The 25,431-nt window shown below is 45.6% G+C and overlaps 1 protein-coding gene across 3 annotated transcripts in view; it reads left to right on the top strand.

Annotated features, from left to right (window-relative positions):
• Positions 1 to 1,062: 1,062 nt before the first annotated feature.
• Positions 1,063 to 25,431, top strand: part of SULF2 (sulfatase 2) — a 135,415-nt gene continuing 111,046 nt past the window's right edge. Inside the window, exon 1 of one of the 3 annotated variants that reach the window (XM_072633635.1) lies at positions 1,063 to 1,397. The gene's annotated coding sequence lies outside the window, so the exon portion shown is untranslated. Of the gene's footprint in view, positions 1,398 to 1,964; positions 2,103 to 2,293; positions 2,467 to 25,431 lie in introns of those variants that run through there. The other 2 variants (XM_072633634.1, XM_072633636.1) reach the window with 2 other exon arrangements.

Here is a 25,431-nt window from a genome sequence, read left to right on the forward strand (position 1 = left end):
GTCTGTGTCCTTTCATCCTTTGCTGCTGAGGAAGAAGCAAAGGTCAGCCTAGCTGGGCAGAGCTAGAAAGGGCTTTGGAGATCATCTAGCCTAATTCCTTGGTTACATCGAGTAGGACATTGAGGCCCACAAAGTGGAAGGGAAGAGGAAAGTGAACTAGGTCCAGAGCTACCTCTGGAATGCAAGCCTCCTGCTTCCCAGTCCGGGGGTGCTCTTCCCACATGCCTCTGCAGTGTCTGGCCCACGCTGCCTGACTTTATGGCCGCAGTGACTGTGAAATACAGGAGACGAATGTTCCAATGTCAATGATACAAATCATAGTGTGTCTCCCCGGGGGGAAAGGCAGTTTCCTATTGTCTTCCTTCCATCCCATTGGATTCCATTTCAGAGCAAAGACTGAAATTTCTTCTACGGGCAGAGTTAATTTCTCCGAGCTCGGGTTGGTAACCTTGCGGTCTCTCTGGAAAGCAGCTCGGGATGGTATCTCTAACAGCAAATGAGAAGTTGTTGGAGACAAGTACCTGCTCTAAGGCAGGAATGTTTGCAGATGGTGAAGGACAAGATACAAGAAAACATTTATAAACGTGTCATGGGGGAGGGAGGAGGGAATCTACCTGGATAAGGATCGCACTGGGGAATCTTTGGGGGCTTCTAGAAATTGCCCCTGAATACTTTTCTTCCTGGAAATTATGCTTTTTTCAAGTCTTTTTTATTCTGTACAGAACTCCTCACGCCAGAGTGAACCTCATCAATAGGTTTCTTGTTTTATCACATTTGATTGGTTATAAACGGTTCGCTCAGGACAGCTACTGACCCCTTCCCCCACATCTGTTCCCCTTCTAGCTGGTCCTGTCTCCTGTCCTTGAAGTCTGTCTCCAGCTTCCTCTCCCACCTCTCCCGCGGCACTTTCTCGAGTCTCTCCCTCCCTCTCCCTCCCCACTGCTCTCCAGGCTCTCTCCAGCTTCACTTTCTCTCCTCGCCCTCCCCCCACCTCCCTCTGCTCTCCTGGTGTCTCAAGCTCAGTCCCTACCATTTGGGTGAAATACACATCTGTTTCAACTCAGAGCAGGCTGTGTGAGAGGACTGAGTAAGTGTGTGCGTGTGTGTGTGTGTGTGCGTGTGTATGCGCGCACGCGCCCGCGTCAGGGAAGGAGTCTGGGTCTGGGTCTGTGTGTGAGCCGTGACCCGAGAAGCGGGGGGACACAGGCAGCCCCCCGCCCCTCCTCCCCCAAATGCTGCGCTCTCCGCGCGCTGTCTGACTGCCCAGCTCCCCTCGCCCAGACGGCTGCGGCGGCTGGACTTTGAACAAGTGCTGGAGCCCCGGCACTGGTCCGGCAGCCGGTCCCGGGGTCCTGCAGCCAGCCCGGACCGCGTCCCCGAGGGCGGGGATCCAGGAGGTAAAAACTTCTTTGGGAGACGGAGAGGGATGGGGAAGTGGGGGAGGGGGCTCGGGTGGCTGTTTCCTCCAGGTTTTTGTTTTGAAATGGGAGCCGGAGGCCCCCTGCCAGGGGTTAATCGCCGCCTCCCGTCTCTCCTCCCCTCTCTCCACCTCTTTCTCCTCCTCCTCCTCCTCCTCCTCCTCCTCCTCCTCGCTCCCCCCGCCTCGGCTCCCCGCGCAGGGCTGGCGGCTGGCGGGCTGCGCGGCTCGGCGGCGGCTGGGGCTGTGCCGGTGCCCGGAGCTGCCTCGGCATCGGGGTATTTAAAGCCGCCGGGTTGCAGCAGCCGGACTCGCCCGAGCGAGCTGAGCGCGCCCGGCTGAGAGGGGGCACGCGCGCAGGCACACACGCACACATCACACACATATCACACACACACACACACACACCACACACACCACACACACACCCGCGCGCACTCTCCCTCCCTGCCCGCGGAGGAGGAGTGGCTGCAGCGGCGGTGGCCGGGGCCGCGCGGAGCCTCGGGCCGGGGAAGAAGCGGGAGCCGGCGCTGCGCTGAGCCGGGCGGCTCTCCTCGGCATGCAGCGCCTCGGAGCTGCCGGCGCCCCGCGGCCGGAGCGGGCTGCGGCACAGGCACAGGCACAGGCGGCTGCGCCCCGCTCGGGCTGAGGCGGTGCCAGCGGCAGCAGCGATCCCTGCGCCCCGGTGAGTGCGGCGCACTCCGGCAGCCCAGCCCCGGCTCGGGAGGGGAGGGAATGGGGAAGCAGGGACCCTCTGCCCCCGGCTCTGTGCCCTCCTCGCCCCCAAGACTGAGGAAGGGGGCGGATACCCGGGGGAGCGGGGGCAGTGCCTGGCGGGGGGCGCGGCGAACAGGTGTATGAGTGGAGGAGATGGGTGGGGGTCAGGCGAGAGAACAGCGTGGAGGCGGAGGGGGAAAACCCCTAGCCCAGGGGGGCGCAGATCGTCGGGGAGGCTACCCAGCCCCTTGTGTTCCAAGCCAGCGAGGTGGCTGGCACAGCCCGGACGCTGGGCACACGGGATCCTAACTGGGGAGAGCGTGCCAAGTGAGGTGAGGGGCTTAGCCTGAAAAATTCTAACCTCTGGAGGGGGTGGGGTGACTGGTGATGACTTCCCCCTCTTTTCTTCTCCCGTTTTGGGGCCCCTGATTTAGTGGGCACAGAGAGCCAGACTAGATGGCCTCGAGGAGCCCGGAGGTTTCTGAGCCCCTGAACTGCTCCCGCCCCGAGCCTGACGCGGGGAACAGACTCTGAATGGACTGGCAGCCTGTGCACGGGGAGCCGGCTTTGTCGGGTGGCTCTTCTCCCGGGTTTGAACTCGGTAGGAAACTGAGGAGCCCATCGGGGGATCCCGAAGGCTAGCCACGGCGATGAGGAGAACACGAGGGTCCCTGGGGACCGAGGAGAGCCCCGGGAAGAGGCGGGGGTGGGGGGATGTCGGTGTTTAAAATGTATACTTTGTTTCCCAGGTCTGGTCCTCCCAGGATCTCTGAGAGACACCCTCTCTCCCTCGGCTCCGCTAGGGTTGGAGAGAGCCTTAGGGGTGGGGATTTATTTAGGCATTCTTCTCAAATACCATTTCCCAGTTCCTTAAAAGCAGAAGGTTCTTTGCGTGGAGAAAACGAGATTTAAACCCATGATTCGCTTTTCTGTGAAATAGCACACGTCTTTACTTCCCCTACAAGCCTTCTCCGGATTTAGATACAGAGCATCCGATCCTGATTTTGATACTTCTGTGGCCACCATCACCCCCAGTTCATTTCCCACCCCTTTTCCTGCTGGGTTCCCTCTTTCCCTCTGTTTGTGTTTTAATCACTTTTCGGTTAAGAGTAAATATTTAATTAATTAAGTAATTAAATTCAGCTTATGTGTGAATCTGGGTATTTGCACATCTGTGCATATTGGTACAACCTCTCTCCACCCCATCTGCCCTTCCTTCTCCTCCAACCCTCCCACACAGTCATTCTCCCCTGTCCTCCTTTAGGGCCAGGGATCTGAGAAACGGGAGTTACAGAAAGGTTTTATTCATATTTGCAGGGAACTCCTGGTAGTAGGAGCCCTAAAGCTTTCTATGAAGCCTAGTAGCAGGTAAAAGGTTTTCTTTTGAGAACCCCACCCCATGAACCTCTACCTCAAGAAGTTATTTTGTTCATAGAAAAGGAAATTTCCTGCAACTCTACTAACTATTGCAGAATCACGGGACAGTTTTAATTAAATTAAAGCCATTCATTAAATAAGAGGGGGAGGGGGTAAAGAACATAAGTGAAGGGCAGTTTCCCTCTATTCACTTGCCCTGTTTAGTGGAAGAGAGAAAAATAATTCAAAACAACCTGTCCCAGTGTGTAATTTAATGTTCTAATAAGCAGCTGGAAGGATGATGGTGCTGGGCTTGGCTAATGAAATGTTAGACCTTTACACATAAAGTATCTTCCCTCCCTGGGTAGTTCCTGTGCATAAATACAGTTCTGTTGAAGTTAGCTCAGGCAGGAAGGGTCAGCATGGCTTTGGGGTTGTGACTGTGGGCATCAGCTGTGTTCTTTAACATCTGAACTTAAGGGAGTTTTTCTGGTTTTGTTTGCTTTTGGTTTGGGCTTTAAAAAAAAAAAGCTGATTTTTTTTTTTTTTTTAACATATGAGTATTGTAGCAACTTGACTTTGAGGAAAGAGAGCTGGATTTGGAGTGAGAGAATCTGTTTGAATTTCAGCTCTGCTTCTTGCTAACTGTGTGGTCTGAGGCAAGTCATTTTAACCCTAGCCACTTACCTCAGCCATAAAATGAGGGCTTGGTCTCATCCATGATGGGTTTGTTTTGTAAATCTTGTGTCTGCAGAATATTTCTCTTTCAAAGAATATGAGTGGAGACAGCTGATTCTCTTTGACAGGCCATTGTCCAGTATAAAAGCAATCACCTGGATACTGTGCAGTATAGCCTGAAACAACTGGGCTGTAGATGCAATGAAAAGGATGCTGAAGTGGGAGTCAGGAGACCTGGGTTCTAATCCTGTTTATGTACCATTTATTAACCATGTGACCTTGGACATATCACTTTCTCTCTTTTGGCCCCAGTTTTACTATATATATGATAGAGAGCTTGAATAAGACAAAGGAGCCTGTGCCATTATTTTGAATGTTTCAATAACTATTTCAGTGTAATTGGACTTTATAATCCTATATATTTCATTTAATACACTGAAAAATATTATTCTGATCAGACATCTGTTGGTTTCGCCAGACTTCAGAGGGGCCCATGACACAAAAAATAGTTAAGAAACCCCTGATTAAAACAGGGGTCTGCAAAGTAGAGCCAGCAAAGACCAATTCTAGCCTGCCTATATTTGTACCACCTGCCAGCTGTGAATGTTTTTTTTTTTATTTTAAAATATAAAACCTTACTTTAAAACATAGAAACCATTCTTAGCTTATGGAAGGTAAGCCAGAGTTTGTCAGCCCCTGGATTAAAAGATGTCAGAGCTTTGTTCTAGCTCCATCATGGTTCACCTCCCTATCCCACCTGTACCTAGGTTGAAATGCCCTTTGAGTTTGAGTGATATCTTCATATTACTTTCCATTAACAATTCTAGATCCATTCAGATCAAACCAGTCTCCAGAGTGGGCATCCCATTTACCATCTCCATACCTTTGCCTAAACTGCCCCCTCTTCCTGGAAGGTGCTCTCCTTCCTCACCTCTCACTTAGAATCCCTGTCTTCATCCAAGGGTCAACTCAGGGCTCAGCTCCTCCCTGCCGCTGGATTCCCTCTATCTCCCCTATTGTTCATACTCTAGTAGACCATAAGCTCCTGAAGTCAAAGACTGTCTTTCTTTTGTATTTTCAGTGTTTAGACGTAGATGGTTAATTGTTGATCTCTTCCTCAGATTATCCTGAATTTATTCATTTGTATATATGTCATATTATCAAGTGATATAGATTTGTTGTGGTTGAGTTTGGGGTTTTTTTTCAGTCTGACTCTTCATGATCCTATTTGGCATTTTCTTGGCAAAGATATTAGGGTAGTTCGCCATTTCTTTCTCCAGCTCATTTTTCTGATGAGGAAACTGAGGCCAACAGTTATGTGACTTGCCCACGGGGTCACACAGCCAGTAAATATCTGAGGCCAGATTTGAACTCAGAAGATAGTCTTGCTGATTTCAAACGCAGCATTCTGGCCCCTATGCCACCTAGCTGCCCTTGTATATTTATACGTGTGTATATATGTATATGTACACACACACACACACATATATAGCATCTTACAAGCCTTATAACTCTCTATCAATGTGAATAATAATTATGTTGCCCAGAGATGGTTTGACTTTCCTATCTCCCCAGCACCTATCTCAGGGGCGTGCATGTAGTAGACATTTAACAAGCATTTGTCAGACTGAGTGAATCCAGCTGCTTTCCCTGGTGAGGGTGGGGTGGCCACAGGGCAAGATTCTTTTGTGTGTACATTGAGAATGTAGAACATTAGCCAGTCTCTCAGATTAATGCTAGACATTCCACGTAGCTTGGACATTCACCATGTAGTAAAAAAGCAGCAGAGTGGTGTGTTTAGCTCGTTGTCTCTAGGTAAAAGAAATGGCAGGTTTTATTCTTTGGTTTTCTGTCCATTAAACAGCATGGCACTACACCCAATGCTTCTACCCCTTCTGTACCTGCATACACTCTTCCAACCAGAACATGAATAGTTGATGTGAAGGGTAAAAAAAAAAAAAATTGAAAAGACCATGTGTGTTGTAAGCACGTCTGGCTGGCTAGCTAACTGTAGGAGGGTTAAGATCTCCACAGGAGCCCAGACCTCAAGTGGTTGGCTCTTGTGCATTAAAGATCCTGATTACTGTGTGTCTGGATGGTGTCATCAAGCTGGCTTAGCTCTACCCGAAAAGTGACCAAATTTGGGATGTGACTGTGGTGGCTTTCCCAGAGGAGTAGGATATACCATCTGAAAGAGGCCCCCAAGATGACACAGGGCCTTACCTGGAAGAACTCTCTGGCTGCTGGTAGCCATGAACAAAGTCTGCAGAAATTGTCCCCCGGATCTCTTTGAATGAAAGGCGCTATCTAATTGCAAGATCATTAAGATCATTATAATTAATTGGCACCCTGATAAATGGCATGATTGCCTAATTGGGGCTGTTGCTAGGGAACCAGGGCTCATGCCATGCACTGCACCATTGCCAAAACTGAAATGGCACACCTAGCCTGCCTGAGTGGTATATGGAGCTTTGGATCCAGCAGTTAACAGGTAGAAGTGAGAGTGATGCTTTTGGCCAAGTCATATCCATTCCCCTTAGCAGCAGCAGCAGCAGCACATATTTCGGTTGAACACCTACTAAGTGTAAGTACAGATGGCATATCTACCCTCGGTCATTATTGCCCTGGTAGCAAAGAAAATGGTGCAAATGTAGAAAGTTACTTTTTTCTCCCTTTTGAACTTGAATTTAGTGAAGCATCTTGGTGGGCCTAGTGACAAAAGATCCAGCTGCAGGATGGGCATGTCCTTAAACCCAACATTGGGTTGTGTATTCAAAAGAACTTGGAGTCAGAAGACCTGTTTTTGAGACCTGACTGCATCACTTCCTTCCTGACTGTGTAACCTTGAACAAATCATCTCCCTCCTCAGAGCCTATCCAAGATTCCTCAGATGGTTGTTGTAAGGAGAGGGGCTTTGTAAACCATGTAGCAACAGAGAAATGGCATTATAAGTAAAGAACTGTCAGTAATGCTCTCTGAACTCCTTTACACTGTTGTCTATGCTCTGTGTGTGTGTGAGCATGTTAGCCATTTAGCACTTAATTTTATATTGTCTGGATGTGGTCTTGATTAGTTTCATGTGTGCATATACATACATGTGTGTATATACATACACATATGTGTTTGTATCTTGTGTACGTGTGTGTGTGTGTGTGTGTGTGTGTGTGTGTGTGTGTGTGTGTGTGTAGAGAGAGAGATGGATAGATTTTTTTTTTCTTCCCTTAACTAAATTCTAAGTTCCTTAAGGTTAGGAACTCAGTCTTTTCTATTTATGTATAGATACCAACCCTACCCTGTTGCCCAGAACTAGCACTCAGTGATCTAGTAAACATCCATCGATTAGGATCTACCATAGGCAAAGCATTGGATCATCTGGGGAAAAAAGAGTGAGAAGGAAAACACGAGCCCTTGCCCACTAAGAGCTTGCCATCTGTTCAATTCAATTCTATAAACATTTATTAAATGCCTGCTATGTGCCAGGCGTTGGGCTGAAAGGACATGGCTTCAGGCCCTGCCTCTAGACTGGTCTGGTGCTAATAGCTTGATCTTGTCTGCAACTAGAACCAACTCCCACTCCCACCCCCAGTTTGCAATATAGGTACTGACCACAAAGCCATATTACCTCGAGGTCCTGACCTGATCCTTGGTTTCCCTTTCTGACTTCCCAGGATGCTTGGCTATTATTTGTAGGGCTCTGAGTTCCACCTGAGAGCTATCAAGTTGACCCTGTTCCCAGTCTCGTTACAAGGAACACTCCTATGCTTGAGTTGGTTGGCCTGGTCCATCCTCCAGGGAACGTGAGTGGTACCCGCCCCTCAAGATGTGTTTGACCAGGTGGGAAGCCAGATGTTTGAGAAAGAGGCCTGCCAAGAATCCTGCTTTCTGACAGAAAATCAGTTGGGGTGGAGAGAGGAGGGAAGGGTGGAACAGGGCCCAAAGAAGGTCTGATTCATTAGGCCCAAAAGAGAAAATGAGGAGACTTAAGAAGATTTTCTTAGTTGAAGGAAGGAGACAAATGCCCACAGTACTCTGGGATGTAGCCATCGTCTTTGCCCATGTTAAACCAGTTCAACAGCACATGTTTGTGGAGCACCTACCATCCCATCCACCCAGAGCTTTTGTTCTAATAGGAGACACAGCATGTGCAGGAATAAGTAAATACATTAGCATTTGAAGAGGGAGAGAATACTACCAAAGGGGCTATCGCTGAATTTCAAAGCATAAGTCATTGTCTACCTTCATTTTAAAACTATCTGTTAAATGTCTCCTGTGGGTGGAATACTATCCAGGCAACCAATGAGATTCAAAGCTTAAATGAGACACCATCTCTGCCTCATGGGCGAGTAACCTAGTGGCCAGCAGAGTTCTGAGTAGAAGCAGCGAGGTGGTGCAGTAGAGAAGATGCTGAGCCTGAAGTCTATAAGTCCTGAGTTCAAATCCCATCTCAGACACTACCAGCTTTGTGACCTTGGGCAAGTTCAGTGCTTAACTGCTGTCTGCCTCAGTTTCCCCCCCTGTAAAATGCTGATGTAATTGCATCTACAGCCCAGGGTTGTTGTGAGGATCCAATGGGATAACATGGGTAACATGCTTAGTGCAGTTCCTAGTGCACCAGAAGCATTATTTGAGCCCAGGTCTCTCCTTAATCTAAGCCCAACAGTCTTTCCTATACCATTCTGTCTCTGGGAAAGTTAAAGACCTATTGTAGTAATCTTTAGCATTCAACAAATATTTAATAAGCATCTAATGTGCTTGAAGGAGGCAGCTAGGTGGCTCAGTGGATAGAGCACAGGGCCTGCAGTTAGGAAGACCTGAGTTCAAATCTAGCCTTAGACACTTATTAATTGTTACTTGGCAAGTCACTAAACCCTGTTAGTCTCAGTTTCCTCATCTGTAAAATGAGCTGGAGAAGGAAATAGCAAACCACTCCAGTATCTCTGACAAGAAAACCCCAAATGGGGTCACAGAGAGTCTGGTACAACTGAACAACATTGCACTCAAGGGGTGTACGAGGGTGAGAAATACTTTATATCTCTATGCTGGATGTAATGTTTCAAGGCGCTTTCATGTTAATTAACTCATTTTATCTCTTCAATACATCCGTCAGCCGGGCAGGGGAAGGAGCTTGATATTCTCTTCCCCATGCTTAAGGTGAGAACATCAGCGCACGGAGAGGTTCCTCACTTGTCTAAGGACTCACAGCGAATTTGTCGATCTTTGAGGAGCTCTTAAGGGATTTGGAGTTAGCGGGCCTAGGTTCAAATCCTGGTTCTTAGTACCTGTACACTTAGTACCTGTGTAACCTTAACCAACTCACTTGAGTTCTTCATGTCCTCAGGTTCCTCAACTGTAAAATTAGGGAACTGAACAAGATGATGCTTAAGGTCCCTTCCAGCTCCAAATCCTATGATCTTTTGATCCCTAGGGGAATTAATTAACATTCAGAGAAAATCTACAGTTAAGAGAGTAAGGAAGTCCTTCCCATTGCAAATTCCAAGAAAAGTAATGGATGATCTAAATTTCCTATTATGCATAAAAATCCTAGCTGACATTCACATAGTTGTTCAGAATTTACACAGCACTTTACAGAGTACAAAAGGTACTCCAGAGGAGTAGAAAATACACTAGATGATTCAGAATTAGGAGGCAAACTCTGAGCTTGGGGACTCCCGGGACTTCATTCTTCTCCTCTGCTAAATGAGGAAGTTGAACCAGGTGAACATTCAATTCTAAACTGTAAACTCCCTCCTAGCTCTGAATTCCATGATCTGTGGGCCTCACAATAACTTTATAAGGCAGATAGCACAAGTATTATTATCCCTACCTTTTGAAAGAAAAAAACCTCATCTAGGGTAGATTTAAGTGACTTGACCAAGAGCACACAGCTGGTAAGTGAGGGGGAAGGGAAAGGGAGTATGTAATTATTAAGCACTCACTATGTGCTAGGAACGTGCTTCAAGTTTTGTAAATAGAATAGGTGGCTCTGGAGACAGAGAACCTGGGTTCAAGTCCCATCTCAAATGCTTGCGACTTGTATGACTTTGGACTGATCATTTAACCCCTCTAGGCCTCCCACTGATCATTCTTGAAAGGAGAATATTGAACTGTATGGCCTCAGAGATGCATCTGGGCCTAAAAAAAATCTAAATCTAGGTGGTGCAATGGATAGAGCACCAAGCCTAGGGGCAGGAAGACCTCAGACACTTATTGGCTGTGTGATTCTGGGTAAGTCACTTAACCCGTCTTGCCTCAGTTTTCTCATCTATAAAATAAGCTGGAGAAGGAAAGGACAAACCAGTCCAATATCTTTGCCAAGAAAACCCCAAATGGAATCACGAAGAGTCAGATATGACTGAAAAATGACAAAAACAGCAGACTTACACATATAGATATACACAAATACAGATACATGTATATGTGTATGTGTATACATACGTATATGTATACATGGATAGTGGAAAGAGTGTCCAGCCTGGAGTCAGGAAGACTAAACTTCCTAAATTCAAATCTAGCCTTAGACACTTCCTAGCTGTGTTACCCTGGGCAAGTCACTTTAACCCTATTTGCCTCAGTTTCCTCATCTGTAAAATGAGCTGGAGAAGGCAGTGACAAAACTGTTCCCATATCTTTCCTAGGAAAAAATCCTAACTAGGTCTCCAAGAGTCAGGCATGATTAAAATAACTATATAGCAACGGTATATGTATTTATGTATATGTGTATAATGTAGGCATGTAGATTTACATTTATGTGATATGTATAGACAGCTCAATATAATTGGTTTTCTTTGTATTCCTCTGTATTTTATTTTGTGTAATTTAAAACATTATCCAGAAGGAGATCCATAGGCTCTCCCAGACTGCTGAAGGGATCCACGATGCAAAAAAAAAGGTTAAGAACCATTTCCATGGACCGTAGAATGCCAGAGCTGGAAGAGACCTTTAAAGGACCCCTAGGGACTTGAGGCCCAGAGACCCTAAATGATATGCCCAGTGTAGTAGCACAGCACAGGTGTATTATGAGCCCCCTGAGGGCAGGGACTGTCTTTTGCCTCTTGTGGTATCCCCAACACTTAGCACAGTTCTTAGCACATAGTAGGTGCTTAATAAATGTTTACTGATGGAGTGATTGATTGAGGTAGTAAGTAGCAGTTGGGGGTTCTCTGGATAGAGCACAGGGCCTGGAATCAGAAAGACCTGAGTTCAAATTTGACCTTGGACACTCACCAGTTGTATGATTCTGCTGGAGTCATTTCACTTCTGTCTTAGTTTCCTCAACTGTAACATGGGGTTAATGATACTGTCTGCCTCCCAGGACTGTTGTGAGCCTCAAGTGAGGTAATATTTGTAAAATACCTGGCACATGTAGGTGCTTAATGAAGGCTTGTTTCCTTCCCTCCAAATCCAGTGCTCTTTTCACTATACTGTGCCACCGAAGGGATTTCACCGAGTCCCAGACATTAAAGCAAGAAGACCAAGTAGGATGTCCACATCCCCCAGTGAGAGCTTATTAAACCAAGGGTCTCCAGGTGTTAGAGTCTGCTACTCCTTGTCATTGCAGGTGGCTCTCTACCCCTACAAGGCTCAGATAATCCCTCCAGTATTTCTGAAGTTTGGCAGTCTGTGTTGTCAGGGTCAGTGGTCCCTAGGCTAGAGCCCCCACTAGTGTGCCTAAGTGCTGTATCTCTCAGTGGTGCTGAGCCAAATCATCTGCTCCAGTTCTTTTATTTCTCAATATTCTCATCTGAAAGATGGGCGTGATTTACTATCTGTCACCGGTTCAGATTATCGAGTGTGTTCATGAAGCAGATGTCCATCTGATGGAATGGGTGTCCTTTGGCAGATGGTGCACTGACCAGATCATACCCCTTCCCCGCTCCCTGGCTTACTCTGCTTGGTCCCAGTTGTCATGGTCTTAGCTTTCACTTCTCCCTCTCCCTCCAACGAAGCCATTAGCGTATCTGGTGATGCAGTGAATTCCTAATAGCGGCCGTGAGGTTCCCATCATGACACTCTACGGAAAATTGGTCACAGCTCCAGGACTACTTCTGACCTATCAGGCAGCAGGAGCTTCTTCTACCACTTTACAATCTATTTCAAGCTGCTAATTAGATTTCACAGCAAACACCGGGTTAGGAATGGACCTGTCATTCTAATTCTCTTGACTCACATTTCTAAATTTAGCTGGTTATTTGGTAAAATTGCTTCAAATGCTCTCACCCAGCTACCAGTACATGTTTCCCAAATAATTGTGAGCTTGGAGCCGTCTCCAAGGAGTGCTAATAAGGAGTTCTTCACCTACTAATAACATGGATGTAACATGTAGAAATCATTTATACATCTCTGAATGAGGGGGGAGGGGGAGCCTAAGTCGAAAGTAATTACCAAGGTAGGAAGAAAGTTGGTCATCACAATTTCTTTTTTATATTCCTTGTGTAGGGTAATGGTAATTTCTCTAAGTATAAACATTCATTCCACATGGATAAATACACACCTGCACTAGGTACCTTCCAGGAAGGAATGAAACCCTGGGACAGGGTTCACTTAGAAGACTATAGAATGGTAGAGCTGAAAGGGATAGAGCTGGAAGAATGATCTAATCACTGGTTAATCTGTTACCCTCATTTTGTAGATGAGGAAACTGAGACTCAGGGGGTCTAAGAGGTCACATACAGCTAGAAAGTCATGGAATTGGGGGTAGAATTCAAATCCCTTGACTGCCTATGGAACAGAATGTGAGAGCTGAAAGGGGACCTTTCGTGAAGTTGTCAAATCCTACCATTTCGTTCTCCTGGAGTTGTTCAATTGAGTTATTTTTCAGGTGTGTTCAACTCTTTTTGACCCCCGTTTGGAAGCTTCATGGCAAAATACTAAAGTGGCTCACCATTTCCTTTTCCAGTTCATTTGACAGATGAGGAAACTGAGGCAAACAGGGTTAAGTCGCTTGCCCAGAGTCTCCCAGCTAGTAAAGTGTCTGAGGCTGGATTTTAATTTCATTAAGATAAGCTTTTGCATTCCAGGCCTCATACTCTAGCCACTGTGCCACCTAGCTGCTAATTAGATTTTATTGCCAACACCTGGAGTATCACTTCTCAAAGTGTGGTCCACAGGCCCCTGAACATCTGGTCAAAACTATTTGTTGAGGTCAAAACTATTTTCACAATACTACTAAGACATTTTTAATTTCTAATATGGTAAACATCAGTAGATGTAACCTACATAGACAAAAAGCTCTTTGGGATCCTCAAAAATAGGGTAAAAGAAAATCTAAAGAAAAAAAAACTTGAGAACCCCTGGCCTAGGAGATGCTAGAAATCAGAAAGGTCTGGGTTCAAATTCCACCTTTGACACTTAAATACCTGCATGACTTAGCAGGACCCTTGATCTCTTTCAACCTCAGTTTCCTTATCTACAAAATGGGTTGTTATATGGCTCAAATGAGATCGTGTCCGTAAAGTACCTTGCAAACATATAATAAAGCAATAACACTGAGGCACAGTATAGCGTAATCAATAGAGGGCTGGCCATGAAGGCAAGACTTACCTCTGTCACATACTAGATCTGTGATCTCATGGGCAAGTCACTAAATCTCTCCATGCAGTTAATTCTCAAAGTTACAGATGAGTGGCCAGTATACATCCCTTCGGAGAGTGGGGATGGGGAGTGATTTCTACACTGTTCATTCCCTATACCAGCAAAATCACAGGTCACAAATCACAAGGAGTCAGATCATTTTCTTTGCTTTCCTGTTCTCATTATATTCAATGGAGTTCAAACAGAAATGGTCTAGAGGCAAGTCGCTGGTCTGCTTTTTTTTTTAATACTCAGCCTGTTGCATGGGTGTATAAAATAACCGCTTTTTTGTAGTTGTGTAAAAGTATTGGTTCATGAATTCATCCTCTGAAGACTTACTCTGAACCTCTTCAGGAAAATTCCAGTAACAGACGGAAGATGGGGATGGTATGCATTCCATCTTAGCCCCACACGGCTTGGATTTCTTCTCTTAGGTCTCTGTGTCTGGAGAGCTTTCCATACCATGTAGTTTAGTAATTGTAAGTATCACAATGTCTATTATATAGGTTGTTCTTAAATTTTTATGGGTCAAAATAATAGCTCGGTGGTGGTGGCCACTTTGTCTACAATACATTTATCAAATAAGAGAGAGAGAGAGAGAGAGACTGTGGTGTTGTTCACACATTTCCTTTGTGACCCCATTTGGAGTTTCTTGGAAAAGATACTGGAATAGTTCACCCATTTCCTCTTTACCTTATTTTACAGATGATGAAACTGAGGCAAGCAGGGTTGAGTGACGTGCCCAGGGTCACACAGCTAGTAAGTGTCTGAGGCTGGATTTGAACAGGGAAAATGAGTCTTCTTGACTCTATGCCCAGTACTCTATCCACTGTTCTACATAGCTGACATGTAGATATGTAGGTATGTACAAAAAATGGGGCAGTTCGGTGGCATATGTATATATCTGTGTGTATACACATACGAACACACACATATGTCTGTAGATATATACCAAAAAATGGGGCAGTTCGGTGGCATATGTATATATCTGTGTGTATACACATACGAACACACACATATGTCTGTAGATATATACCAAAAAATGGGGCAGCTCGGTGGCATGTGTGTATATTTCATATATATACACACATGCACATGTGTGTGTTTGTGTGTGTAGATATGTACCCAAAAAATGGGACATTTAGGTGGCTCAGTGAATACAATGCTGAGCCTGGAATTAAGAAAAATCATCCTGAGTTCTAATCTAACCCCAGACCTCACTAGCAATGTAATCCTGGGCAAATCACTTAACCCTGTTTGCCTCAGTTTCCTCATCTGTAAAATGAGCTGGAAAAGAAAATGGCAAACCACTCCAGTATCTTTGCCAAGAAAACCCCAAGTGGGGCACAGAAAATCAGGCATGACTGAAATCAACTGAACGACCACAACATACAAAAGTTACAAAGTGACTTGGGTGGAAAATGCTAGCAGCTAAGGGAATCAGGAAAGATCGGGGAGAAGGCAGTGCTTGAATTGAACTGTCAAGGAAAGTAGCATTTCTGATCAGCCAGACTGGGGAGAGAAAGTGTGCTCTAGGCATGGGGCAGCACAACCAGTGCAAAGACACAGAGGTAGGAGATAAATGTTGTGTGTGAGGAACAGAGAGAATACCAGTTTGGCTGGACTATAGTATGAATGAAAGGGAATGCTGTTTACCAAGGCTAGAAAGGTTTCAGTACCATTTATATATTGAATTTTCAAGGGGAATAGAGAGGGAAGGTCTATATTTGTAACATAGGGATTTGTCTCATTAGTTTAATGTAGACTAGGGAGTTTGGGCAGTAATCATTGTTATCCTGTCCTTATCTTTTGCTAACAGGTTCAGCCCATCAATAAATATTTATTAAGCACCCACTATGTGCCAAGCACTGTGCTAAATGCTGGGGATACAAAAATAGAGGCAAAAGACTGTCCCTGCCCTCAAGGAACTTAAAGTCTGATGGGAGAGCAATGGCCAATTTTATACAAAGCAAGCTTTATACCTTGATAACAGAAGGAAGGCACTGGAGTTAAGGGGTTGGGGAAGGAAGGCTTCCTGTAAAATAGGGGATTTTAGGTGGGTCTTAGAAGAAGCAGGGGAAGGTTAGTAGGTGGAGCTGATGAGGGAGATCTTTCCAGGCCTGGGGCACAGCCAGAGAAAATGCCCAGAACAGAGAGACGGAGTGCCTCGTTCATGGGACAGCCCAGGAGGCCTGCGTCCCTGGATCACAGTCCATGTCAGCAAGTAGGCTCAGAGAGAAATGGTGCTGGGACAGGTTTCCATCCTGCATTTACTGTATTCAGTGTTCAGTGGACTGATGCACAGGTGGACAAGTCTGCTTTTTGTAGTTGACTAAATGTGTGAGGCTGCCTTCCTGTCCTCATCAGACTCCCTGAGCGTGTCCTCCATACAACTCTGTCCCTTTGCCTGCATATACAGAATGTCCCAAAAGTCTGACTGCAATTTTTAGCTTTTATAACTTTGAATGGCACCAATATTTTCAGAGCACCCGTTTAATTGTGATCTTCAGTAACAGACAGGACCATGGGGACGCTTTCCGGGTTTTTATCTCCCCTTCTGGGTTTCTCTACCTTGAAATTTTTTGTTCTGATATTTTTACTCTATTACATTTCCTATTATTAGTATTATCATTGTTGTTACTGCATAGAAGATGTCCTGGAGAGCTTAGGTGCCTTAGGCCAGATCACATACCTAGCAAGAGTGTCGGACCTCAAGATCTAGGTCTCCTGACTTTTCTATCTTAGTGTTCTTTCCCTCCCTACAACCAGCAGCCTAGAAAAGGGAGCATTGTGAAACTCAACAATTAGAAGAGAACAATGAGTCTGCCCAGGTCCAAATTGATGGGTTTTGGCCACAGAGAGGCTCTGGGGAGCTGTGACTTTGTTCCAGGGCTGCACGGGCCGCTTTTGTCCACAAGTGGGTCAGTTGGTGAAGCGTGACACTGGGCGCAATGAGCAGACGTGTACATTTCTATTTGTAATTTCATTCTCCCCACTTCCTTCCCCCAAAGCACACAGGGACTGTTGAGTGGCTTTATGCCTATGCATTGGACTAGTTAAGTGTTATTTTCAAGGGGAAGAGAGCAGACTACATTGCAGACATCTACAAAACTCAGAATCCTCTGGGTGCTTTTTCCTGCAGATAAACTCATAAGGAGATTAGGGGGAGAGTATCCCTTCCAGGTATAGAATTTTTAAAGTAAGCCATTGTAGGTCAGTGTCTCCCAAAGTAGCCATGATAATTTTCTAAGTTCAAGGTTCTACATGAGGCCGGGGAACAAGGCCTCTGGTGTCCACTAGCCACCTGCCCCATCTGTAGGCATAGATTTACACCATCTAGGAAGGAACCCACTACTTCTTGGACTTCCAAAGTCCTTGCCATCCAAACACCCAGCCATCCTTGACTAATTCTCTAAATGACTTTGAGCAAGTCACTTTCTAGCAGGAGACAGGGCCAGACTAACATGCCCAACACAGGATGACCCAGACCTTCTGTCAGGAGAGGACATCAACCCAGCACCCAAACCCACAGCAAGGCAACCCAGGGACCCCATCCAATGCAGGAGACAGGTTTAGAGCAGTGCTCACTGCAGGATGACCCAGGAACCCCATATCCATGCAACAGGAGACAGGGCCAGGCCATCATCGAGGCAGCTACCGCCAGAACCACAGTAGGAGATAAGGCCAGACAGTTCCTGCAAAAAGTTCTTAGCCATGAAACTCAAAATTGGGCAGTGCCTACCCGTGACAAGACACTTGGCCAAGTTTAGAAGAGGATGTGATGAGCAGGACAGTTTGGCTATTACCAGTTAAATTTATAACAGAAGTTCACAGTTTCATGTACAGTCCTTTTTTCTGTTCTTTGTATATGGAGATTTTTGTCTGTATTTATACTGAAATGTCTATGAGGCAGTTAGGGGGCACAGTGGATAGAACTGTTTGTCAGGTGGTCTGTCATCAAGAAGACCTGAATTCAAATCTGGCCTCAGTCGCTTAATCTCTGCCGGCCTCGAATTCCTCGACTGTAAAATGGGAATAATAGAGCACCTACTTCCCATAGTTCTTCATTATTCTTTATATAAGGTTCTAGATATAATCAAATCTCTAGAATCTGAAAGGACCTCAGAAGCCCAAATAAAATGACTTGCCCAGTGTCACACAAGTAGTACAAGTCAAAGGTTCTTAACCTAGGTCTTCTAACTTGTACTGGGTGGCTCAATGGATAAAGCACTGGGCTTGGAATCAGGGCCGCTCATCTTCCTGAGTACAAATCTGTACTCAGACACAGACTCTGACCCTGGGCAAGTCACTTAACCCTGCTTGCCTCAGTTTCCTCATCTGTACAATGAACTGGAGAAGGAAATGGCTTTGCCAAGAAAACCCCAAATGGGGTCATAAAGATTAAAAGCTACTAAACAACGATCTCTAACTTCGACATCGGTGCTTTTTCTACTGCCCCTCACTGAAAACTTAAAGTTTACGAAGTACTTTTTATGGCAGCACAGAGCTGTGAAGAGAGTGATGCAAGTACCATCTTCTCCTTTTACCAGTGAGGGAACTGGCTTGCTCAAGATCACACAATCAGGTCTCCTGACTCGTTGGAGTTCTTTCTTCTATATTTTCCTATAATGCCCTCTAGCTCCTGGTATTCCATGACTCCCTGGCAAGAGGAGAAACTGGTGTTAGTTAAAGAAGGAGCCTGGAAGCTGTTGGGGGTGAGGGGGAATACAAGAGACAGTAGATAGAATGCTGGGCCTAAAATCAGAAACACCTGAATTGAAATTCAGCCTCATACATACTAGATGTGTGTCCCTGGGCAAGTCACCTAACTTTGATTTGCTGCAGTTTCCTCATCTGTAAAATGGGAATGATAGGGTGGGTGGTTGTCCTTCATGCTCAAAGAGGACCAAAATGACATCACTGTGTTGGAGTCAAAGTATATAGTGTGTCCGGCTACGGCTCATCATCCCAGTATGAGCCCAAAAGGCTCTACCCTAGGTCAGGCACAAAGAGTCCATAGGAACAAAAAATGGGAATAATAAAAGTACTGGACTCCCCTCCTCCCTGAGGTTGTTGTAATGATCAAATGAGATAATAACCAAAGGTTATTTAGCACAAAGTAAGTGCTAAGTAAGTACATGTTAATCATCATGAGACTTCCTTAACCTTTCAAGCTCCCCTCTTTTGCGCCAGGCCAGGAAAGAGGCAAATTTATCTTGGGAACCCCCAAACTGCCCTTCTGCTACCTCCCTTCCTCCCCATCCCTTAAAAAACAACTTTCAAATCCTTCATTTGCATTGTAATGTCAATGACTCATAACATATGACCCACCTCGCCTCCCCCTTCGCAGGAGACTTTGCATTTTGGCAAGGATCAAAGCCTTAGAGAGAGAGAGAATGCCCTGATGTTGAAATGTCAGGCGTCAGCGATGGATGGTTTGGAGATAGAGATAAGCCGTGCCCCCCTGAAATCTCACCAGTGGGGTGTTATGTTTGCATATTCGTCCCTTCCTGTTTAAATGAGTAGAACTATGCTGATTGCAAAAGTGGATGAGAGGGTTAGTTACCGTACTCTGAGCACCAGGACCCAACTTGTCTCCTGAACTTTGCTGTTTCCTTTTCCCACAGAGCACTCTGGCCAGTGCTGGGGAGGGTAGTGGCTTCCCAGCTCCGTCCCTGTGGAATGGGTGTGATTGGGGCCATGCAGGCCAGAGTGCTATTCAGTTACTCTCAGAGCCTCACACATGCAAGGCCCAGTGGGCCTTGGCAGCAGGCTGACTGATTAACATGCAACTACTTCCAAAACCAGACCCCCAATTTTGTCAAACAAGATTGTAGGATTTGGAGCTGGAAAGGACTTTAGGACTTTACTAACCCCCTGGTAGTGAGGGAAGCACATGCCCCAGAAGGGAAGGTGACTTTCCCAAGGTCACACAGGCAAAGCTTGGATTCATGCCCAGACCCAGGATTGATTCTACTGTTCCAGGATTACTGCATCTGTTTTGAATCCTGCTTCTTCAAATTGTCCAGCATGGAGGCATAGGATATTATTAGGAGGAATCTGCCCAGAATCAGACTTTAGAGCTTAAAGATTTCTTAGATCTAGTCTAACCTTGTTTTTCACAGATGAGCCACCAAGCCCAGGTTGGTTAAGGGACTTGATAAAGAGTACATTGGAATTGGCACAAGAACCCTGCCATCCACTGACAAGTCCAGTGTTCTTTGTCATTTTATCTGATATAGAGATGGAATGTTTGCACATGAGCAGGTGGTGAATCTGTGACAACATTGCTAGACATAGAACCCAGGAGTCCTTATTCCCAGGTTTTTCTAGTCACTGGCTAGCAGCTTCAGAAAACCTAAGTTTGTATTCAGGCTCCAGTGCTTACTATATGAATGACCTTGGACAGATCATTTTTATCTCTCTGGGCCTTAGTTTTTCCTTATCTAAAAGACAGGAGGGGAGTATCTAGAGCAGGAGTTCTTAACGTGGAGTCTTCAGGTATGTGAACTTAGATAGGGGAAAAAAATGCATCTTTATTTCCACTAACCTTCAAATGAAATTTAGTATTTCCTTTAATGATGAATTTTTAAAAAATAATTCTGAGATGGGGTCCATGAGCTTCACCACAGTGACAAAGGGGACTGTGACACAGGGACGTCTGGTCTAGGTGATGTCTAAAACCACTTCCAGCTCGAAATCCCTTGAGATGGAATTGATATGAGGATTAGCTGCCCCACTAACGCAGAGGGGAACTCTGGGTCAGAGGTGAGCAAGGCAAGCCTGGGCATCTAGCACCAACTGGCATTTTCTTATAAGGGCCTCGAAAAGCAGAGAATCCTTGCGCAAACCTTTCCACATGTGGCTGTGGCCATCTGTGGCGGTCCACATGGGAGCCCTCTCAGAGCAAGCCTGCCCAGTGTTTCAGAAGGGACACTTTCTCCCTCCCACTTCTGACTGGCAAGGCCTCTTGAGGGAAGAGTAACCTAGTAACCTGTGCCTGGCCCCTGGGAATCTTGCCAACCTGACCTTTTCCCTACCTATGACTTCATCTGTTTAAGTATATTTCCTCATCTGTAAAATGGGATAATGATTTCCCTCCCCCTCTCCACCTCTCACCTCCATCTTATGAGATCATAGGTGTTGGAAGCACTTTGAAACCGTGCAGTATTCTGTGGATAGAAGGTAGCATTTAAGCTTTCCCCTGGGTATGACTCCTCTGCTGGTTTAGCAGATGTGCGCTTATTTATACCCCCTTTCTCCTGGGGTCCTAACCTTGACTATCCCCCTTGCAATCTTAAATTAATGCACCCCCTACATCTTTACCCGACCAACTACTCACCCCACCTCCCATCTTGGGTCTTGTCTCTCACTTAAAATGCCCTCTCCTCTCCATCCCCTCCTGTTGATACTATACTCATCCTTTAGGTCTCTTCCCAAGCTGGTATTGCGGATGGAACCTCAGCCCTTACCAGTCAGAAAGACCTGGGCTCAAATTCTGCCTCAGACACTTAGTAGCTATATGACCTTGGACAAGTCACTTAACCTCTCTCTGCTTCAGTTTCCTTATATGTACAATGTAAGGGTTGGATTTGATGACCTCTAAGGTGCCTTTCAGTACTAAATCTGGCAGTCTGCTGAAGCCTATGGGACCCCTTCTCAGATTGTTTTTAAGTGTATAAAATAAGATGTGTAGGATTATGAAGGAAGCCAGTTAGATTGAAATACATTTATTAGAATTTTTTTTTTTTAAAAGCCAAGTCCACAGATTGCCCCCACCTCACCTCATTTAATCCTCCCAAGCTGGATATAATTTTTCCCTCACTGAATTGGATAATACTTTTTTTGGAGGGAGAAGTCCAGACCTATGATTTCATTATGATAAAGAACTCTCAGGTGAGAAAATTCCCTCTGCGAATGCAGATCAGTAACTGTTCCTGAGAGTAATTTTATTCGTGTTATATTTCTGTGTTCATGTCCTCTTGCCTTTGTACTCCCAAATATCTGATGCCTTTTGATGCCAGCTCACTGTGACCAAGCACAATATTCTGCACATAGTAGATGCTCCATAGATAGATGCTTGTTGAATGAATGAGTGAGTGCACAGTTTGAGTCACCGATGTGCTGTGGAACTGCCTGAGTGGTCTGGCTAGACAGGAATAGAGGACCGGTGCAGGGGGACCACTACTGATGCTCTTTGGGGGTGAACATTTATTTAGCGTCAGTGCTGAGTCTGGGGGCTAGAAGATGGGAGAAGGCTATGTGTGCAGGGCTACAGTGCATCTGTTCGGTTGTTCCTGGTTGGGTTTTGGTTTTTTGAGTGGTTGTTTTTTAATTCTTTCCTGCTGCAGTCCTGGGCCAGGGAAGCCACGGCCCTGCCTGAGCAAGAGCCACTGCCTACAGCAAAGGGAGGATGCGAGAAGGAGGGAGGCCTGACAGATGTCTATGTGTCATCCTGAGTCTAGACAGGATTCTGGATGTGAGAGGTTTTAGATCTCACATCCCCCTTCCTCCTCTGCCTCTCCCTGTTCCCTCATGCTGTTCCCTCAAGCTGTTTCTCTTACCTGAAATACCCTTCCCACTGCTCATCTGAAATCTTGTCTGGCCCTCCAAGGCCTGACTTTCCCACCTGGATCTCAATCCTAATCCTGGCTCTTCCTTTAGCTAACTGTGGGAACGTTCTTTTTCCTCTCTGGGTCTTAGTTATCTCATATGTAAAATGAAGCAGTAGGGCAGGATGATCTCTAAAATCTTTTTGTAATTGTGATGTTTTCTGATAATCTCTCATCCTAATCAGCCAACAAGTACGTAAGTGCGTGTTATCATTCACTGAGGGAAGCCCTGGGGCTACAAAGACAAAAGCAAAGCAGTGCCTACCCCCAAATAGCTTACATTTTCCTCAAGCAGGTTATTCTATGTAAGGATGGCTGCATACCCCCTCCTTAGCCTTACCCACCCCATCAGTGCTTGCTCTGGGGAACTCCTTCAAGGCAGAACCCCAGCTGGGATCTATGTTGGGCTGGGGTCCTGGTTTCTCTGGGCCCCTTGATTGTGCCTTAGACTGTGCAGCTCTGCCTCACTGGAGTCCATTCACTTGGAAGTCGAGGCATTGCCCAGTGATATCCAGGACCAAGAGCTGCCAGAAGATTTCTTTAGATCAGTGATTTCTTAACCTTTGGCAGTCTGGTGAAACCTAGGAACTCTTCAGAATGTTTGTAAATGCGTAAAATAAGATGCCTAAGATTACAAAGGAAACCAATTAGATTGGAAGGTTGTTACCAGAATGCTTTAAAAAAAGTCAAGTTCATAGACCTGAGGTTAAGAATCCCTGCCCTAGAAATACCCCTGTGCCCCAAGAGATGCAAAGTACCCAAAGGCCAAATGCATCCTGGAATGTCTAATATCCGGAGGAAGGGAGGGGCAGGTATTCATCAGCCCACATCCTCAGAATTTCCTTCTGTTCTGGATACTACTTTTTAAGAAAGGATGCTAACCAGGCCCACATGTTGAGGGGCTTATGCCCATTTAATGTGAGGGTCAGTGAGAGGAACAGAGGAGAAAAGATGGGGTGGAAAGGAGGGGACAGGGCATGAGCCTTAGGTATCTGAAGGGCTGTCATTGGGAAGACAAAGGGTATGTATATGTGTGTGTGTGTGTGTGTGTATGAGTATGTATATGTGTGTATGCTTATATACATATATGTGTGTACATGTATATATGTGTATGTGGGAATGTATATACATATATATGTATGTGTATACATATGTGGATCCAGAGGGAAGGGAGCAAGAGAACATATAGTGCCTGTTATGTGCCAGGCACTGTGCCCATATTGCTTTAGAAATAATATCTCATTTGAGCTTCATAAGAGCCCAGCATAGTATGTGATATTATTAGCCCCATTTTCCATTTTTAGATTTAAGGAAACTGAGGCAGAGAGAAGTTAAGTGACTTTCCCAGTATCACACAGCAAGTAAGTTTCTGAAGTTGAATTTTAACTCAGGGGTTCCTGGCTCCAGACTAGACAATCAATCTACTGTGCCATCTGCTGCCTAGAACACCACCTGGAGCAGTAGAAGGGAAGATTGGGGTGGGGATGAGGGGGAGTAAGAAGCCACTGGAGAATGGATCTCAACTCAATAAAAGGAAGAATTGTGTAAGGTAGCGAGCCCCCTGTCATCAGAGGCATTTAAATGGATGTCAGACAACCATTTTCCAGGGTGTCCATAGAAGGGACTCTTGCACGGGGTGTGAAGTTTACTCTACCACCTGAGAGCCCTGAATGTGACTCCAGCAGTAAGGTTGTGCAGCTCTCCCTGTCCTCTCTTCAGGGTATCAACTCCTCATATTTCACCAACAAAATTGATCGATATTTATGCAGCTTTTACAATGAGGAAATGTGCCATGCAAAGAGTACAAGATTTGGAGTCAAAGAACCTGGGTTCAAATCTTGAACCTGCCATTTACACTCTGTGTGACCTTGGGCAAGTCACTTATCCCTCCTCTTTGATCCTCAGTTTTCTCATCTGTAAAATGGGGTGGGGTGGGGCTAGAAGGTGGCTAGAATGCCTGTAAAATTTCCTTCACTCCTGTACTTATAGAGCACTATTCTGGCCATTGAGAAGGAAACAGATTAGATTAAATGCAATCACTGCCCACCCTCATAATGCTTCCAGTCTTAAAGGGGCTATGTGGTGGGTACACAGACAGCTATACATTTCAAAACTGTATTTGCTAATGTTTTAGGTACAAACAGTACCAGGTGAGGCTGGGGACAGGGGATCAAAGTGGGGTGGGGGATAACCAGAACCAAAGTTGCCTTCATGGGAGGAAGCTTCCTTCTCTATCTCATCTCCCCGTTACCCTCCTTTTCCCATACTGATCTGGGTTTTCCAAAACTAGTTAATCTGCCCATTTTTAATTTTAGGAAATTTATTAATAAGCATTTCTAGTTCTTTCTGGGTTCTGCTACCAAAAAGGAAAAAAAAATACAGTCTAGAGTGTAAGACTGGAAATCAGAAGGCCTGGGTTCTAGTCCTGCTGAGTGGCGTAAGGCAAACTACTTCTCCTTCTTGTCCTCAGTTTCATCTATAAAAATCAGAGGGTTAGACCAGCTGATCTCCGAGGGTCCTTCCAGCGCCTACTCCCTTCTTGTTTTGTGTTCTTCGATCTCCCTCCTCCCCCTGCCATCAGGTTTCACATTTGGTGTTCTAAGGTCATTCCAAGCTCTGACATTCTGTGTGCTAAAGGTCCTTTATGCCCTGATGTTTCATGTTCTCAGAGCCCTTCCCTCTTCTTGTGGCCCCGTGTCCTAAGGTCCTTTCCCCTTCTGACATTTGGTGTTCTGAGGGCCCTTCTCTTGTAACAGTCTAGGAATCAATAGTGAATTTCTGCATAGAAGTATCAAAATAAGTTTAGAAGGAGGGGCTTCATAAACTAATGTGTGTCCCTCTTGACATTTCTCCAGGTTAAATACAGATGCAGGAGCTAATTTTTCTCTAAATATTGGGAATTAGCTGTTTCCAAAGGCCTTGTACTAGGATAGAAAGCCTTGCACTTGAAAGAAGATGCCAGCGCTGTACTCAGAGAGGGGACTGATTGGGTGGTTCTGAGATTGACTCCCGGGAACAAAGCTGTGCTATTTGCCTTTTGGAAGGAATATCAAGTTGGTTTTGCTGAATGGGATTCAGTGT

The sequence above is a fragment of the Notamacropus eugenii genome, chromosome 1, assembly GCF_028372415.1.
Source record: "Notamacropus eugenii isolate mMacEug1 chromosome 1, mMacEug1.pri_v2, whole genome shotgun sequence".
Taxonomy (NCBI): Eukaryota; Metazoa; Chordata; class Mammalia; order Diprotodontia; family Macropodidae; genus Notamacropus; species Notamacropus eugenii.